We start from the raw sequence: 17,594 nt of genomic DNA, 5'->3' as shown, positions 1-17,594 counted from the left end.
CTTTTTTTTCTTTTCACAATTTTCTTCTTTTCTATTTTTCTTGTCTTTTCTTTTTCAAAAACCTCTTATTCAAGTAATATGTCAAATTAGAAGCCAAAATTTCAACACAAATGGATTGTGCACATCCATTAAACCAAGACTCAAATCCCCTTCTTCATACTACCACAAACTCATAGACAACTTTCTTAATCAAGGTCGGTTATTTTTGGGTTGTAGTTAGTATAGTAGGTATGTCAAATGAAAGGCTAAAGCTCAAAAGGGATAAACAAAAGTGGAGCTAGTTTAAAGGGTTGAAACAAAGACAATTTGGCAACGTGAGGCTAAAAATGTATGCAACGAGTTTGTTTCAAATCATGTACACAAAAATAAGCATCTCATGGTCTAAGGAATGAATGACACATTTATGCGTATTGACATGACCCGTCTCACGAGGAGACCTACTCACAATCCTAAACGGGGGTCGGTATGGATGAACCGACCCCAAATGAGGCTTTATTCCTCACTTAGAAGTAGTTAGGTCGAAGTCTAGGTCTAACCTACGGTCCTCCCGATCACACAAGGCGGTTAAGACTTGTTAGACATGCCTATTTTCCCAAATACTATCTATATGGACACGGGTGCTAGCCACGGGGAGGAGGAAGGCACAATTGGGACATATCTCATCATAGGGGTATCATACTCCCTCCCTAGACCACATTTTAGCCAAACATTTATATACAAACTCAATGTAGAATATAAGGAAATACTACACATATTTACATGTTACAAATGCATGCGGAAATGTAAATGACACGAAATTGAAACGTGCAACACATTTGTCTAAATTCTAGCAGCACATCAACAACAGAAACCACAAGTTCCCCAAGGGAAAATCCAAAGCACAAAATCCCGTCCTCCATATATTTAACAAAATAAAGGAAAAAGGTAGTAAAGGGGAAAGAGATAGGAACGTTTATACCAAGCGTCTTCTAGTCTCCTCTTACTTCAAATGTTCCTATGCCACTTGTTAGACAAAACATATATATACAATGCATATGTTTTTGGAATTTTGAATTTTTTTAAATTTTTAGGCATTTTTGAAATTTTCTCAAATTTATAAGTAAATATATACAAATATACACAAAGTTGATATTTTCCTCCCCACACTTAAAATTTACATCGTCCTCGATGGAACGAAATGTAGGGAAGAAATAGGAAAAATTAAAGCATGTTTTTGTATTTTTGAAGATTTTCTTAAAATAAAAAACTTGTTTTTGTAATTTTTGAAATTTTCTTAAAATTGAAATAACATGTTTTTTTTTTGGGCCTCCTCCCCACACTTGATATTTAAAATATCCAATGACGAATGAATTGTGGTTAAGAGGCAATTTTTGAAATAAAAGAACATATTTTTGGATTTTTGAATTTTTGAAAATAAATAACACGTTTTTGTATTTTTACATGATAGAATTTCCTCCCCACACTTATTTATTTACATAATTTCCAATGGAAATAAATGTGTGGAGGAAATTCGGAAATGAAATACATGTTTTTGAAGATTTTTTTTATTTTTCAAATTTTTAGTGATTTTTGGTTAAAGAATGGAATGCATGCTTTAGTCTAAATGCAATATGAAATCAGATGCAAGTAATTCTATATGAATGCAACTACATGGATACTAAATCTAAAATATTACAAGTAACTAAATGCATACTAAATTAAAATGAATGAAAAGTTTAAGGGAAAGAGTATATACAAAGCGGTGGTTCTTTGGGAACTCCACCAAACCTCTTCATTCCGACTCAATTCAACCGGAGTCATCATCTCGGGACCCCACCATTCTCTCACCATCATCACTAGCAATACAACAAGAGCCTTTCACCTTCATCATCACATCATGTAACCTACTCATGGCATGTTAAACCTCTTGCCATTTTCGGTACACTTCTTCATCAAGCTTCTTCTTATCCTTTCCCGGTTCTTCTTCTTTGTCAAGATTGGGGTCACATACCCTCTTTACTTTCGATTATTACTCCATCTTTTTGGCTTCTTCTTCTCGGATTTAGGCTTTGGCTTGGAAGGGGAATCGGTGCATGAAACAAACCCGTGAGGAAGGATATCGAGGTGAGCATCTCTAACCCCAATGTTCAACTCCCTCTCACCTTTGTCCTCATCGATCATCGACATTGCACTTTCTCCTTCCTCTTCTTCTTCCATGTGGAGATCTAATGTTTCCACGGAAAACATGTTTTGAATCACGGTTTTCTTTGGAGCATGTGGTAGTTTGAATTCAACTTTCTTCTTCCGACTTTGAATGACAATCGTCCCTCTTTAACATCTATGACGGCTCCTCCCGTGGCCAAGAATGGCCTACCAAGGATGACATGGGAGCGTCTTCCCATAAGGATGTCCAACACAACAAAATCGCTAGGAATTGAAAGCTTGCCAATTTGAACCATGATATCCTTGAGAATCCCAATCGGAGATTTGATTGTCCTGTCGGCAAGCTTGATTGTAATGGAAGTGCGGGCTAGGCTTGTAACATTCAACCTCTTCACAAGGCAAATGGTATGACGCTAATACTTTCTCCTAAGTCACACAAAGAACTATCCACCTTTTGGTCACCAACGGTGCATGAGATTGAGAAACTCCCGAGATCGTCAAGTTTGACGGGGATTTCACTAGCTTTGATCAAGCTACACTCCTCACTTGAGGCAACAAGCTCACGGTGACCAATGTTCACTCTTCTTGAAATGACTTCCTCTAGAAATTTGGAGTAATGAGGCATCTCCACCAAATGTGGATTGGAGGTCTCCATTTTCATTACCAAGTTCATAAACTTGTCATTGAAGTATCATTGCCCCCTTTTTTCTTGGCCCGAGAGTGTTCTTCCACTATGATGATCTCTTCTTTTTCCGGGTTCCTCTCAAGTTCTACCATCACATTTGGTGCTTCCACAGTTTCCTCAAGCACAAATTCTTCATTCATAGCACACTTCTTTGATTCACAAACTTCGGGAGTGGTTGGTAGAGTCATTACCATCCCTCCCTTATCCGGGTCAACTTCAACATCCGAGCTTGTATTATGAATAGTCATTATTTGCTCAAGAAAAAGGTAATCTCCTATGCCTTCTTATTCGGGCTCATGGTCAACTTCTTGAAATGGTTCTTTAGTCATTGAAAGAAGTGTAGCATTTGATGACTCTTATTTCCTTGGCAAACCATATGACTCTTCTCTTTCCTCTTCAACTCCCACCATGATAACATTAACTTCCTTTGCCTTCATAGGATCCCTTGGATTGTGCCCTTGTCTTAGAAATCTTCCCGGTGGTCTTTGAGGATTTATGAGAGTTTGAGAAGCCAATTTAGCTTCAAGATTCTTCAATTGTTATTGGGTATTACTTGCCAAATCCCCTATCAACTTTACCAAGTTGTCATATTTAGCATCTCCCATGGAATTACTTTCTTGGGGTGGTGGCTCTTTGTTAAAGGGTTGGTTGGCAATTAGAAGAGGAAAGTCATATCCTTGATCTCTAAAGTTGGAAGTTTGGGTGTAACCTTGTTGTTGATATTCTTGGTTGTTGTTCCATTGTTGGTTTCCTTGATTATTCCCTTTGTACCCTTGGTTAAATCCTTGATTTTTCCCTTGGTTGTATCCTTGATAGTTGTTGTTGAAACATTGATTTTGGCTTTAATTGTATCCTTGGTTGAACCCTTGACCAAACTCTTGGCCAAACCATTGGTTGGCTTGGTTTCCTTGGTAAAAGTTTTGATTACCTTGGTTCCCTTGGTTACCCCCATAATCTTGGTATGCTCGAGGTTGGTTGGCAAAGTTTTGGTTGGATCCTTGCTTTTTGTTGAATGGGGGCCTATGTGGACGGTTGGAGAAGTTGTTAAATGCTTGGAAAGCATTCACCTCTTGCACATTGTTCCTAACAAATTTGTTGTAATGGATTTTTGCACATATTTCATAAGTGTGCCTCATCCCTCCACATGACTCACATGTTGGTCTTTGCATTACTTCCTCCATGAGTGGCCCATGAGATGTGGTAGCTTGGTTCACTTGCTTCTTCTTACTCAACTCCTCAAGATTCTTGTTGAGCATATCAAGCTTAGCATTAGTCTCTACATTCACTAAGAATTCGGAAGGGGGCTTACTTCTTCTCAAGATATTTCCTCTTGAGCCATAGTTTGCCTCAGAGTCCACCATTTTCTTGATTAAAGCGGTGCCATCAGCATCTCCAAGGTGGTCGAAACTTCCTCCCACCGAGACATTCACCATTTCTTTTATTCTTGGGGATAAAGTTTAGAAAAATGTTTGAGTGATATACCAAGCCGGTATTCCATGGTGAGGACAACGAGCAATCAAATCTTGGTATCTATCCCATGCTTCACCCAAGGACTCTCCATCTTCTTGTTGGAATGTATGGATCTCATTCCGGAGCATAGCGGTCTTTGAAGAAGGATAATACTTGGCAAGGAATGCTTTGGCCAAGTCATCCCAAGTTATGAAGGTTTGGTGCCTGAACATTTAGCCACCGATCCGCTTTATCACTCAAAGAAAATGGAAACAACATAAGCCTCAATGTATCCTCGGGGACTCCATTTCTTTTCATCATCGCCACCTTGCTCTTGAACTTCCTAAGTTGAGCATGAGCATCTTCCTTAATATTGGCACTAAAGCTATCTTTCTCGATCAACCCAAATTGGGCGGGGTGTATCTCAAAGTTTTTTGGAGCCAAGGTACCAAAATTGATTGGCGAAGAAGAGTTGTCCGGGTTTAGTACATTGTGATCTCTTAGAGCCCCCATTTGGGGTGTTATAATTGGTGTATTTGGAGGTGGTGTATTTGTAGGAATTTGGAGATCGTGAAATGGGTTTTCTAGTAGAGGGTTAATGGTGTTGTTTGGTTTTTGTTGGGTTATGGTTTCAATGAGAGGTTGGGTGGATGATTTTCCTTGGTTTATGGTTGCTTGAGAAGAGGTTCTAACCCTTGCAAAAGTCCTTGTTCTCAAAGCTGTAAAGAGCCTCTCCAATTCGGGATCACTAAGCAAAGAATTACCAATTCCTCTAGGCATAAACTTCAATAAACCGTTAGTCTCCTAGTGTTTTTAGGCACTAGGGGTAAGCAATAACACACTCACTCTACAAGAAACAAGTAACTACTCAAACAAGCAAACAACTAATAAAGACTAAGCCTAAGACTCTAACTAACTAAGTATAACCTAACGCCATCCCCGCCAACGACGCCATTTTGATGATCGGTTTTGCCGTCAATTCCCGATATCAAACACTATTTATAAAACCCAATAAAAGTAGTATTTATTGGGGTCGAACCACAAGGATGGTGGGGGTTAGATACTTGGCTTGTTTAAGTCTTTAGTTTAGTCTAACAAAGGAGGAGGTTTATTGATTATAAACTAATATGCAAACTAGATATAAAAATAAGCTAAGATAAAAAGTAATTGATCAAATATGGGAAAAACTTGAGCCTTTGGTTTCACTTGGGTAATAGAGCATGAAACAAGGTTAAAACGAGATATGGGTGATATAACTATGGCCAAGTGTTTATGCCCAATTTCTAGGTCACCTTAAGTTCGTTAACAAATTTTCATTCGGTTAAGATAAACTCGTCACACACATAACACATCGACTTTATAATAGCCTAAGCACCAAGATAGGTCATCCAATATCAAATGCACCAAGATAAGCCAAACATGTGAGGAAAAGGTTTAAACTTTCGTTCAAACATTCCTACAAACACTTCATGTGCATGAAAATGAAGACCAACAAATCACCCAAATGTATATGTTAATAACCCAAATTGACACCCATTGACAACCCAAGATCCCCCTAAGCCCTAGATAAAACTACTCACACATTTTCATGGGTAAGAAATCAACAACAAAGTGCAACAATACACAAGTAAACATGGTAAACATGATAAAGATTATTACTTTGAATGAATAACAAACAAGTAACGCAATTAATGTAAACTAATGGAGTAAATATAAACAAAAGATGAGAATTATACCAACTAAGAGGAAAGTAATGAACTTGGATTGATAAAGGAGATGAATTTCTTCTTGTCTTCCAATTACAACCCTAAACTAAATGTAAACTAATGAAAAGAGAAGAACTTTGATAAACTAGAGAGTAATTAAACTAAAATTAAAGAAATATTACAAATTTTATTGAAGAAATATTGAGAGGGGAAAATATCTAGGGTTATAAAATGTAATAAGCTAACTAGTCTAATTGGTAGTGTTGTAGAATAATGAGAGAGTGTCTCTTAATATACTAGTCTATTAATAATACTACTAATACAACTAATAATAATAATTACAATAATAATAATAATAATAATTTGAAACTTAGAGAGAGGGAGGGAGTGCGATTCAGGTGATCTCCGGCTGCCACCCTTGCTGCTCCGCCACCCTCGCTGTTACCACCGTTCTTATCGTCTCAGGCCGGCCATCTCATCGTCGGCGACGGCTGGGGTTGTGGGTGTCGGTTTTTAGGGTTGTGGTTGTGAGAATATTTGAATTAGGGCATCGTGTTTTTCTGGGTTGTGGGTTTCCGATTGCCTTTTCCGCCGCTGGCCGCCAACAACCACCCCACATCGACCATTAGACCTCACGTCGCCGGTTAGGGGACGTTTGTTGTGGGTTGTCAAACGGTGTCTCGCTGTTGAGGAGGAGTTTTTGCGGTTTTCTGTCTATTCAGGTGTGATTGTCGTCCCTTTTACGACTGTTAACCACCTGCGCCACCACCAGACCTCAAGTCGCCTGTCATTTCTTTGGTGGTTGACGGTGCCACATTTGGTTCCTTTCACCGGTGAGTCTTCCTGTTTTCTTGTCGTTTTTTTATTTCTATTTCCGCTGCTTTACAAGCTGTTAGGGCTTTGCTGCGGTGGTCCGTTCTCCTGCCTGTGTCCGACCGCTGCTATCTTTGCTTCTGCCTTGTGGGTGTGGGTTCAGGTTGTAGTGGGGTTGCGGTTTGCTGTGTGTGAAATCCGGGTTGTGCAGGTTGTTGGGCTGCTTGACAACCATTCGGTGTGGATGGCTTCTTGTCACATATTCGGTGTGGGTGGCTGTTGGTGGTCACGGCTGTTCAACGCCGTTGTGTGCGAGGAAGGGTGTTGGGTTTTTTGTCCTTTCATGCCTGAGCTAGTGCGGTACCATTGTCCTTTTTCGGGTCTTCATGCGTGTCGGGATGGTTTTGGTAAGGGCCTAACTAAGGCTGCTTGGCAGAAACATTTACAGGATCGGCATTGTCATGATGGTGCATTGGAACTTACACGTCAGACTCTTTCTGATAGTTAGACTGTTTATTCCAATGCCGAGAGTTCTTTGAGACGGATGGGGCTCTGGTTGTGTGGGGTGTGTTTTAAAACCCGTACTACTCGAGCTAGATGTCGGCATAGTCGGGGTGATATTGTGATGGATCCGGAGTGTGTTGATGGCCTATAAACCTTTCATATTTATGGTATTCCGAGACCTATGGCTCCTTCTACTTCGGTTTCTTCTGATGATAGTGTTGAGCTTGTTCAGTGGTCTATATCTTCGCTTGATCGTTTATTGTCGTTATGGCTTCGCACCGTGAAATCTATTCCTCCTAAGTGTCATCTTGGGTTTGCTCGGGCTTTGAAAGGGGCCATGGATGATGCGGCTGATTCCCCTAGTGATCTCTCCCGCTGGGTTCGTTTGCTTGTTCTACCACTTTGTTTGCTTAACACTTTCGCTCCTCGGAGTAATCATGAGTGTCGGACTGCTATTCGGCGTCAGCATCAGGAGGAGAGTATTGCCAGGGATATCCTTGCTTGGGGGGTACCCCGGGGGGGGGGGGGGGGGTTGCAGTTGTTGCAAGAGTGTTTCGATGAGGGTCCTTCTTCATTTGCTGTGGACGAGGATCTGGATTTGAGTGAGCTTAACCTCCGCCAATGTCGGCGGAAGATTTGTGATGGCCACTATACTGCTGTTGTCCGGGTGCTTTCTTCCTCTGGGGTCACCCCTTACTCCGATGCCACTCTTGTGGCCTTGCGTGAGAAGCATCATGTCGCCCCGCCTCCTTCATTGCCTCCTTTGTCTGGGGATCATCATCCTCTGGTTGCCTCTTCGACGGTGGTTTTGGATATGATTCGTAGCTTCCCACGCGGTACTTATTGTGGGCGGGATGGTTTTCTGCCCAGCACCTTATGGACTGTTTGAGTAGCGCTGCTGTGACTATCTCCGATGATTTGATCACTTTTATTACTAGGGTGGTTAATCTTTTTCTTGAGGGCTGGTGTCCTCTTCCTCTGGGTGAGTACATTGCCAGCACCCCTCTCACGCCACTCGTTAAACCGGGTGGGGGGGGGGGGGTCATCCTATTGATGTTGGTACGGTCTGGAGACGGCTTGTCTCTAAGGTTGGTGCTTTTATGGTTGGTCATTCTTTATCTTCTTTTTTTGATGGGCTTCAGTTTGGGGTGGGTGTGTCCGGTGGAGGAGAGGCTATCTTGCATGCCTTGAACCGGCTTATTGAGGCTCGAGCCGCTGAGGTGGGGCTTTCTATGTTGCTGGTTGATTTCCAGAATGCGTTCAACCTTGTTGATCGTGCGACCATGCTTCAGGAGGTCCGCCGTCGTTGCCCGGTTCTTTCCCGTTGGGTGGAGTTTTGTTATTCCAGCCCTGCCCGTCTATTTTATGGGGAGCACTGCTTGTGGTCTTGTCAGGGTCTTCAGTAGGGTGATCCGTTGGGCCCTTTGATTTTCGCTTTGGTTTTGCATCCCTTGGTATGCAAGATCCGGGACACTTTTGACCTCACTATGCACGCGTGGTACTTAGATGATGGCACCATTGTGGGTGATACTTTGGAGGTGGGGAAGGTCTTGGATTTGATTATGGTGGATGGCCCTCGTTTTGGACTGCATCTTAATGTCTCCAAGACGGAGGTCTTTTGGCCCGTTGAGGATCCTCGGAGTCGGCTTCCTGGGGTTTCCCCCCTTCTATTTCTCGGCCATTGCGTGGTGTTACAGTTTTGGGTGGACGTGTCAGTACTTGTCCTGGTTTTGGCAGTGAGATTGTGGCGAAGAGAGTAACTAAGACCATTGAGCTAATGGACTTGGTTGCGAGGATTGAGGACCCGCAATGTGAGTTGCTTCTACTTCGAGCTTGTACTGGTATTTCTAAGCTCTATTTCTCACTTCGTACTTGTTCCCCTAGTGTTTTTGGGTCAGTTCATCTTCCTTTTGATGTCGCTCTTCGTTCCAGCTTGGAACGTATTGTCACTGCGTCTGGGCCGGGTTTTGGGGATTGGCAGTGGTGTAGACACCTCGTTTCTGCACCCCTCCCGCAAACACCCGGTGATGATTGGGCCGCATGTTTGGTACACGGAACGATTTGTGACAGTTCGTAAGTTTATCGCCAAGTGATTGCTCAAATATTTATGTCTACCTCATGGTTGTCATCTAGGTGTCATTACGGTCATTTTGACAGTAATTAGAGTACATTTGGAGTCCGGGTCAAAAACCGTCTTCATTTCCTAAAACCGTCAAATCCCGAGTCAAAGCAACGTGCTTGTCTACCTAAGGTTAGGATGTCATAAAATGTTGAGATTATATCTCATTTTGAGTCTCATGTCACTTCTTTAGGCTAAACTAAAAGTTTACATTACAAAATGTGCATTTCATTTAGCTAAAATGACAACCCGAACTTTAGGCCCATTTTACGAGGTGATAACCACTTTGTTGGGTCGGGCCTATTTCCAGAAAGTTCTAGATCTCTTTCTTAGCTTTCCAACGCCACCGAAATCACCTTAATCCGAGTCTTGTAGAGAAAGTTATGCCTAAAATACGACAGGCTGTCAAACGCGTTTTCTACGCGCAGAGGAACCTACCCGGAAAGAACGCGAAGTCTTTGCGCCTCTTCCAAGGGACGCAGCACCTGCTGCGCCTTTTCCCAGGGCTTTCTTTTTGTCCAAGTTTCCGTGTTTTAACCTAAGTTGGTTATTTCCGGATCTTTCGTTCCGTATCTTACTCTTACCATAATTCCCTCCGTGTGATTAGTATAAATAGGAGCCTTCGTTCCTCATATTTCTCACGCGAGTGTCCGCCCTTCTCTTCTCCCTTTGCATTCTAGAATTTTGTTCTTAATTTTTGGCGTCTACGTGCTTGAACTTTCGACCACGTAAGCTCGGATCCTTCTGAGTACCAGCCTCCCCGTTTGCATGACCGACCAATTTGACCAACTCCACATCAATCAATTTAATTAATCTAATCGTTTTCCTCTTACGAGGGCACTTTCTTTACATTCGCGTCGAGCATCACTAATCGATATATTAGTCCTCCTCGTTACGTCAAACATGTAAGTCTGAGGGTGTAAATTCTTCTTTTATTTATTGTTATTTACCTTTTTATATCATCTAATGTAAGGTTTATGTCGAAAATACCAATTAAAACCGATTTCTAAAACCGTGCTTTAAAACCTCTTTTTACGGATTTCCAGAAAACAAACCGTCGAGAAAGGACGCAGCAACTGCTGCGCCTCTTCGAAGGAGCGCATTTCCTGCTGCGCCTCTTCGTGAGGTTGCCGCAGTTCCTGCTTCCTTTCTTCTTCCTTCGTCATCTATAATTCGTTCTTTTCTTATTTGTTTTCGTTTGTTTCCGTTCATTCTTTGACATAATAGCATAATAATCTCACATGTACATCATTCACTCATTCACATGCTTAATTCGTCATTAAAATCCGGCTTAAATCCATTATAATCTCATATTTGCGGGTTTTCGTCATTAAACTCAATCCGGGTTGTAGAGATTCAATTTGTTCATATTAAATCTCTGGAATTCATCCTTTGACATATTTGCATCTGTTTATCATCGTCATCATCATTAATCCATCATTAACTCATCTAATTAGCTTGTTTAGTTTGTTAAATTGTAAATTATTGACTCCTTCATGCAATTAATCCGTCTTTAATCCGTCTCATCCATGTTTTATTGCTTTTATGACCCATTAATCACATGTAAATAACCTATTAATCACTTTCATCCGAGTAAATAATTTAATCAATCATTAAATTTACCAACGAGTATTAACAAAGCGCAATTCCGGCACCACAGCCAGAATTCAGGTCAGGAACAGACACAGCAACTGCTGCGCCTATTCCAAGGGACGCAGCTCTGCTGCGCCTGTTCCGGGTTGAATTCTGCCTCTGAACTCCGTTGTTGCTTGACCTAGTTTAATTAGCTTACGTATAATTGACTATTATCCGTATTATCACATTCTGACTTGTTCGTTGATTTATTCTTTTATTATTTTTCTCAAATCATCCGTTTTAAAGGTATTTTCGACATAAATCGCCTAATCCGATGTAATTATTGTAATTCTTCTTTTGTAATTGTTTCTTTTATTGCATTTATCGCTGTATTTTGTAACATTTGTATGTTTTCACATGCAATTGAACCTTAATTCCAACTTCGACCCAATTGTATGCTAAACTACATGTTCCACCGACTTAGTTAATTCTCACATGCTAGGATTAATCTAATGGATGTTGCATTGCATGCATATAGTCGACAATATATCGAGTATGAATAATTTCCCTAATCATTAGTAGAGGCCGCTATCGAGGCGGGCGGGATTAGGTGTTCGATCAAAAGAGCTTCCTAATACGTACCCTCACCCCTTACTCCAGATCTCTGTGAACATCCGTGTTCATTGGCATCCACGAGAGTCATTCTAGACATAGAGTTCTAAGGGTAACGATTGCTTAGTGTTCATGTCACTACTTTGTGTCTTGACATGACACGAGGTATTCGAACGGTTCCAATTTCCCATAAAAATTGGTGGCGACTCCATACAAAAATGCAAACGCTTGTTTCTTTTTTCCTCCCAAGCGCCCCCGTGGGCCCCCGCTGTCCACAAGTGGCGCCTTGCTACATTCCCTTTTCATCTTGGTGGTCTTGGTGTCTATGCGGCGGAAGATGTTTTATTTTATGCTTTTATTTATTGCGTCCCGTTTGCAGTCTGCTGGTTTGCAGGCTAAGCTCCTCGACCGTTCTGGTATTGTAGCTGCTGGCCCTGCTTTTGATGATGTCGCGCGAGTTTTTACTGTGACTACAGGCTCTGGTATCTTAGGTAACCCTTGTGAAATTGCTGCCCCCAAACTTATGAAGAAAATGGCAGACATTTATTTCGCGACGGTTTCTGCTGCCTCGGAGTCTGTTTTCTCTTTGACACCACGCCGGCTTGCTTTATGGCAGTCTCAGCAGGGTTCTCACTCCTCTGATTGGTTACGTGAGGTTCCTATCTCGGGGTTAGGTCAGACTATAGACGGGAGGACTTACCGTAGTGTGCTTGGGTATCGTCTGGGTGTTCCATTATTCACGGTATCTAGGCCTTGTCCTGCTTGCTCTCGGGTTTTTGTTGAGGATGTTTTTTGGGACCACGCTGTTTCTTGTACTAGAACTGTGGGCATTAAACATCGGCATAAACTCGTCTGAGACACTCTTTTCGACATCTGTTATCGATCTGGTATTACCACGGGAAAGGAGGTTGATATCGGTTTGGTTGATGGGCATGTGGGCTCTCTTCGTCCTACGGATTTGTTGCTTTATTCTTGGGACAGAGGGCGTGATGTGTACGTTGACTTGACAGGGTCTTCTCCTTTGACTCAGACTGGGATGTCGGATTTTGTGCCTGGCCGGGTTGTCGCTGATGCTGCTCAGCCTAAGTGTGCTACGTACGGGGATTTGTGCGCGGCAGCGGGTTATGGTTTCCTTCCTTTCTCTTTCTCTTCACTTGGGGAGCTGGGTTCGGATGTTATTGCCTTGCTCAAGCGGATCCAGAAATTCTCGGTATCTCAGGATGCGGAGGTTAGGGTAGCCGCTTACATTTTTACTAGACTTACCTTTGCTGTTGCTAAGGGTGTGGGAGCCCAGATTGTCTCTCGGCTCCCCACCAATTTCATGTAAACTTTTATTTGCCTTTTAATGAAAGCTGCGCACATCCTTTAAAAAAAAATATTATTATTATTATTAATATTAATAATCTAATGTCCCTAAAACAAGAAGACACACGACACAAGTGAATGAAAAAAAGGGGAAAGGGATTAGTTTACACAAAAAAGGACAAAAAGCAAAAAAGAGGAAAGTAAGCTTCAAGCATGCAACAAAAAAGGGAGGCTCAGCCTGTCCACCGGCCGTCGGTGGAGCGACCGGCTAGGAAGCTTCTGGAAATAAGGCTAAGAATTGATGGGATTGAGAGCCGGTGAGGAAGTCGGCAGCTGGGTGCCTGGCTAGGAGAACAATTTGAGATTTTAGCGATGTTGGGAGCCGGGTAGTCAGCCGCCGGTGGCTAGGCTGGCTGGGAAGTTTCTGGAGAAAAAGGGATGGATTTCTTGGGTGTTCCCAGCCAGTGGTGAGGGCGGGTCGGTTGACCGGCTGGGAAACAATTATTGTAGATTGTCGATGTTGTTGATGCAAGTTGTGGCGGTCAAGTTATTGAGGTCGTTTGAACTGCTCATTTACGGGATATGAGTTCGGTTTATGTACCGAGACAAGGCGAAGCTACTGGTTTCTTGATGACGGTGGTGGCATATTGGTGCGTGCTGATCAGAGCACGGTGGTGGTTCGTAAATGATGGAGGTTGGTATATGGAGAGAACGAGTTGGTGCTTGAGACGCAGGTGAAGGGTGGAGATGGCAGTTGTTAATGGAGATGATGCGAATTGATTGATATTGGTGAAGTGAGGTGGTGAATGCGAGATGGGTTGAACTGGGCTGAAGCGGTTTTGATGGCGGAAATGGGAGCTTGATTCCGGGCGGAGATGGTGATTTGTGGGATGCCTGAGTTTGTTTCCAAGTCGGGTTTCGGCTCCGGGCACAAATCGATGACTGAGCTGGGCTTTGTGGGAGCAGGACGGACCAGATGTTGATGTGTCGATGCGTTGTACTCGATAGTGCTGAATTGAATTTGGTAATGGTGCAGCTCCGTTTGTGCATGACGCCGTGACGGAGATGAATGAATGGTGATGACTGGTGAATATTGGTGAAGGGTTGATAATGGCTAAACCAAGAAGGCAGAGTATAGGGTATGTCATTTTGGCATACTGTTGGCCAATTTGACTTTCCTTTCTATGATTCATCAGCATTATTCTTCAAATTGACTCGGCCCATTACACGCAAACCCGTCCTGCTCATCCTTCCGTCTTTTGTCATGGATTCAAACTCAAATCTCCGCTTTATTATTCCACCTCACCTACAAATTATAATTAATAAAATAATAATAATACTTGATAAAAATAGATGGCCTAGGCGAGGGTGCCATAGGCCAGGTGCTGACGCAGCTAGGACGGTGATAGGCGGCTCATTTGTTGACGTGGCTGACACGGGGTAGAGAGTACCGGTACTATTGCTCCTCATTATCGTTGTCCTAGTCTGAATATCCTTCACAGAAAAGCCATTCGGGTCAAATTTAACAGTCACATTATTATCTTTAGTGAATTGACGGACGGAAATGAGATTTTTAATGATATTAGGGGCGTAAAGGACATTTTTGAGGGACAAGTGACGGTCAAGAAGTTTAATGGTAGCATGGCTCGATCCAAAGACGGGAATGGACTTACCGTTACCAACAAAAATAGACCGAATACGACTCAAATTAAAAGGAGGATTAAGTGTACCTGACTCGGATGTCAAATGAGACGAAGCGCCTATGTCCATAACCCATTGAGCATTATCAGGCGGATACAGTTGTGAACGTATAAACTAAATATCAACAATATAAATATACAATATTTATTTAGTAATAATACTAATATCATAATAAAAATACGGCTAATCATTAACTATGACTAAGACGACTAATTATTAGTGTAAATTAGTAATTAAATGAGTTTTTTAATCAATTAAGCACACAAAATCGAGTCGGAATAAGATATAAATGAGGTGTAAAATACGACTAAAACACTACTCATCGGGATTCTAACCAGCTATAGCAACCGAACCTAGTAAGATTACAATTACATCCCAATAAGGTATAAGTACTTGGCCATGGATTCGAATACCCCGTATATTGATACGTGCATTTTATATAGTCTTTTTAGGCCTTTTCATGCACGTATTTCCATGCTTTTATTGTAGTTTATGCTACGAAATGCCCCGAATATGCTACTTTGGTTTGTTTTGTCTTATTTGCGGAATGAACCCAGAAAGTAGTGAAATCGAGCTTTTTACCGTCCGTTTAGCATGCATTTGGAGGAAGAGTGAATTTGGAGCGGGAATGTAGCTATTTTGAGATGCGCAAAGAAGAAAGATAGCTAGGCGAGCAAAGGAAGAACTTCAAATTGCTAGTGCCTACGTTGAAGAGCCATATCTCGAGTTCTACAACTGATATTCAGGTGATTATAATTGGGGATGAAATTTTGTCCTCTTAGCTTTCCAACGCCACCAGAATCGCCCTGTTTGCCCATGTAACGAAGAAATAGCAGCTGTTTGAAGTTCGGTGCGCAAAGCAGGAATTACGCGCTGAAGAGTGTTCGATCGAGAACTTATTTTTATCGATCGAGAACTTGTTCTTATTGATCGAGTTGCTTGCTGTAGCGAGAAGGCTTAGTCGAGAGTATTAGCTATTTTATCTTATGTTTATCTTATCTTTAGTTAATAAAATTACCTCTTAGTATATATAGGAGAGTAATTAGACCTAGAAAGAGAGAATTCCCCTTTGCTCAGTTTTCGGGGTTACGTTGTTTGGCTCTAGAGACGGCGTGATGTTCTTCCTTTCCCTCCTAGATTGTAACTTCTTCTTCCCTTAACCTTAGTCTTAATTTAATTCCTTTCTCTTAATTCTCTTAATCTCTACTGTTTTGTTCTTAATCCTTCTCTTCCTTCATTTAATTTATGCAATCTAGTTTCAATTCCTTCTCTCCCTTTAGTTTATTAATTCCTTTCAACATGCTTCCTCTATTAAATTACGTTATCGTTATTGTTGTTAGATTCATCAATATGCGTAGGTAATTCTCTCGCTAGGATTAGGGGATCTATGGCGTAGACGGTTTAATCTAAATTAGATTTGGAAGTTGTATTTGTTAGAATTGCCTCTTAGTTGTTTATATTGCTAAATCTAGCGAATCGACCGGCCGTAGACTAGCTAGATAATTTGGGAATTTCTGACCTAGATCGAAATATTGGAAGGGAATAGACCTGCTAAGACCAGTAGACTACCCTAGTGGACCGAAAGGACCTAGAGTAGTTTAGGCAATAGATTACACTAAAGAGGGCGAAAGTCAATTTAGCAGTAATTTAGGGCGAATTGAGACCGAAAGGAGATATTCGTTGCCCTTCTAAGAGTACCTTTTTCAGACCTTAACTGTTTTAGACCGTCGTAGCTGTAGTGACCCGAAATCCTAGTTCCTTCTCCTTATTGTTATCTCCTTATATCTCTCCTTGCTAGTAGTTAGTTTTAGTTTAGAAATCATCTCAACCCCCCCCCCCCCCCCATTCGTTACGTGACAGACTTAAATTAGCAAGTAGAAACAATAGCCTCCCTGTGGAGATCGACCCTACTTATCGCTAGCTTCTGTTAGTTATATTTAGGTATTTATTTTTGGTACAGAAACGACCGTATCAAATTTTGGCGCCGTTGCTGGGGAGGCGACGCTTTTTACTTGTTTTAATTTAGTTTGTCTTTAGCCTCAAGGGATTTATTCCTTGAGGCAGTTCTTATCTTCTTCTCTAGTATTGTTTTGATAGGTCCTACAGGTCCTATTGACAGTACTTTGGAAGAGACCACCTATGTTTCATTCCATGGCGCAACAGGTGGTTTTTTGTGAGAGATGTGGTACAGCGGGGCACGATGCTGCTATTTGTTTAGCAGCGAATGATCGAGTCTATGCCTATCAGCAATATAGACGAGGTTACTTTATGCCGCCACATCCGTATCAGCAGCAAGGCTTTCAAATGCCTTCATATTCCTTTCCGCCGCATCAGCAAGCCCCTCCTTCTACTATCAACAATAAAGAGATTGCGGAATTGACATCCTTAGTGAAGACACTTACACTTCAAGCGCAAGATTCTGAGAGAATTAGAGATGCTTCTATCATGAGACTTGAGTTCCAATTGGCTCAAGTAGCTGCCGAGCAAGATGCTGATATGTACGACTCAGAAATTGATGATATTGTTGACGATGAAGTATTTCTTGAATACTTCAATGTCAACAAGAAAAATTGGATCGAAACAGACACATACTTACCGTTCGATCGATCACTCGCTGAAAGGAGGATATCGACCAAAACAGACAAACAAGATCTTTCGATCGAAACACGAAAGACGACTTTGATCGAACGATTCTTTGTGTGGACTGTTCGATCTAGTAATGTGCTAGAGGAAGTTCTCAATCGAGTACCCGAGAATTCTGGATCGACCATAATTGATGAGGAATGTTCTCGATCGAGAGAGGAGAATGCTCGATCGAGTATAGTAACCATGGAGAGCAATGTTACTGCTAACGATATGAAGGACGACAATGTGTATGGTGAGTCTCCCTTTTGGAAGGCCGAGTTGGATGCCTTGGAGGCCGCAATTTATGGGACAGAGCCTATGCAGACGGATCTCTTTTCCTTTAATGATGATGCTTCGT

General features: G+C 41.8%; 1 non-coding gene across 1 annotated transcript; it reads left to right on the top strand.

Annotated features, from left to right (window-relative positions):
• Window positions 1-4,318: 4,318 nt before the first annotated feature.
• On the top strand, window positions 4,319-4,425 carry LOC141634800 (small nucleolar RNA R71). Its single transcript, XR_012539521.1, has one exon. It is a non-coding gene; the product is annotated as a small nucleolar RNA R71 (small nucleolar RNA).
• The last annotated feature ends 13,169 nt before the right edge of the window (window positions 4,426-17,594 follow it).

The sequence above is a fragment of the Silene latifolia genome, chromosome Y, assembly GCF_048544455.1.
Source record: "Silene latifolia isolate original U9 population chromosome Y, ASM4854445v1, whole genome shotgun sequence".
NCBI classification, from domain to species: domain Eukaryota; kingdom Viridiplantae; phylum Streptophyta; class Magnoliopsida; order Caryophyllales; family Caryophyllaceae; genus Silene; species Silene latifolia.
Note: the sequence above shows the minus strand (reverse complement) of the source record. Positions and strands in the feature narration are given on the sequence as shown.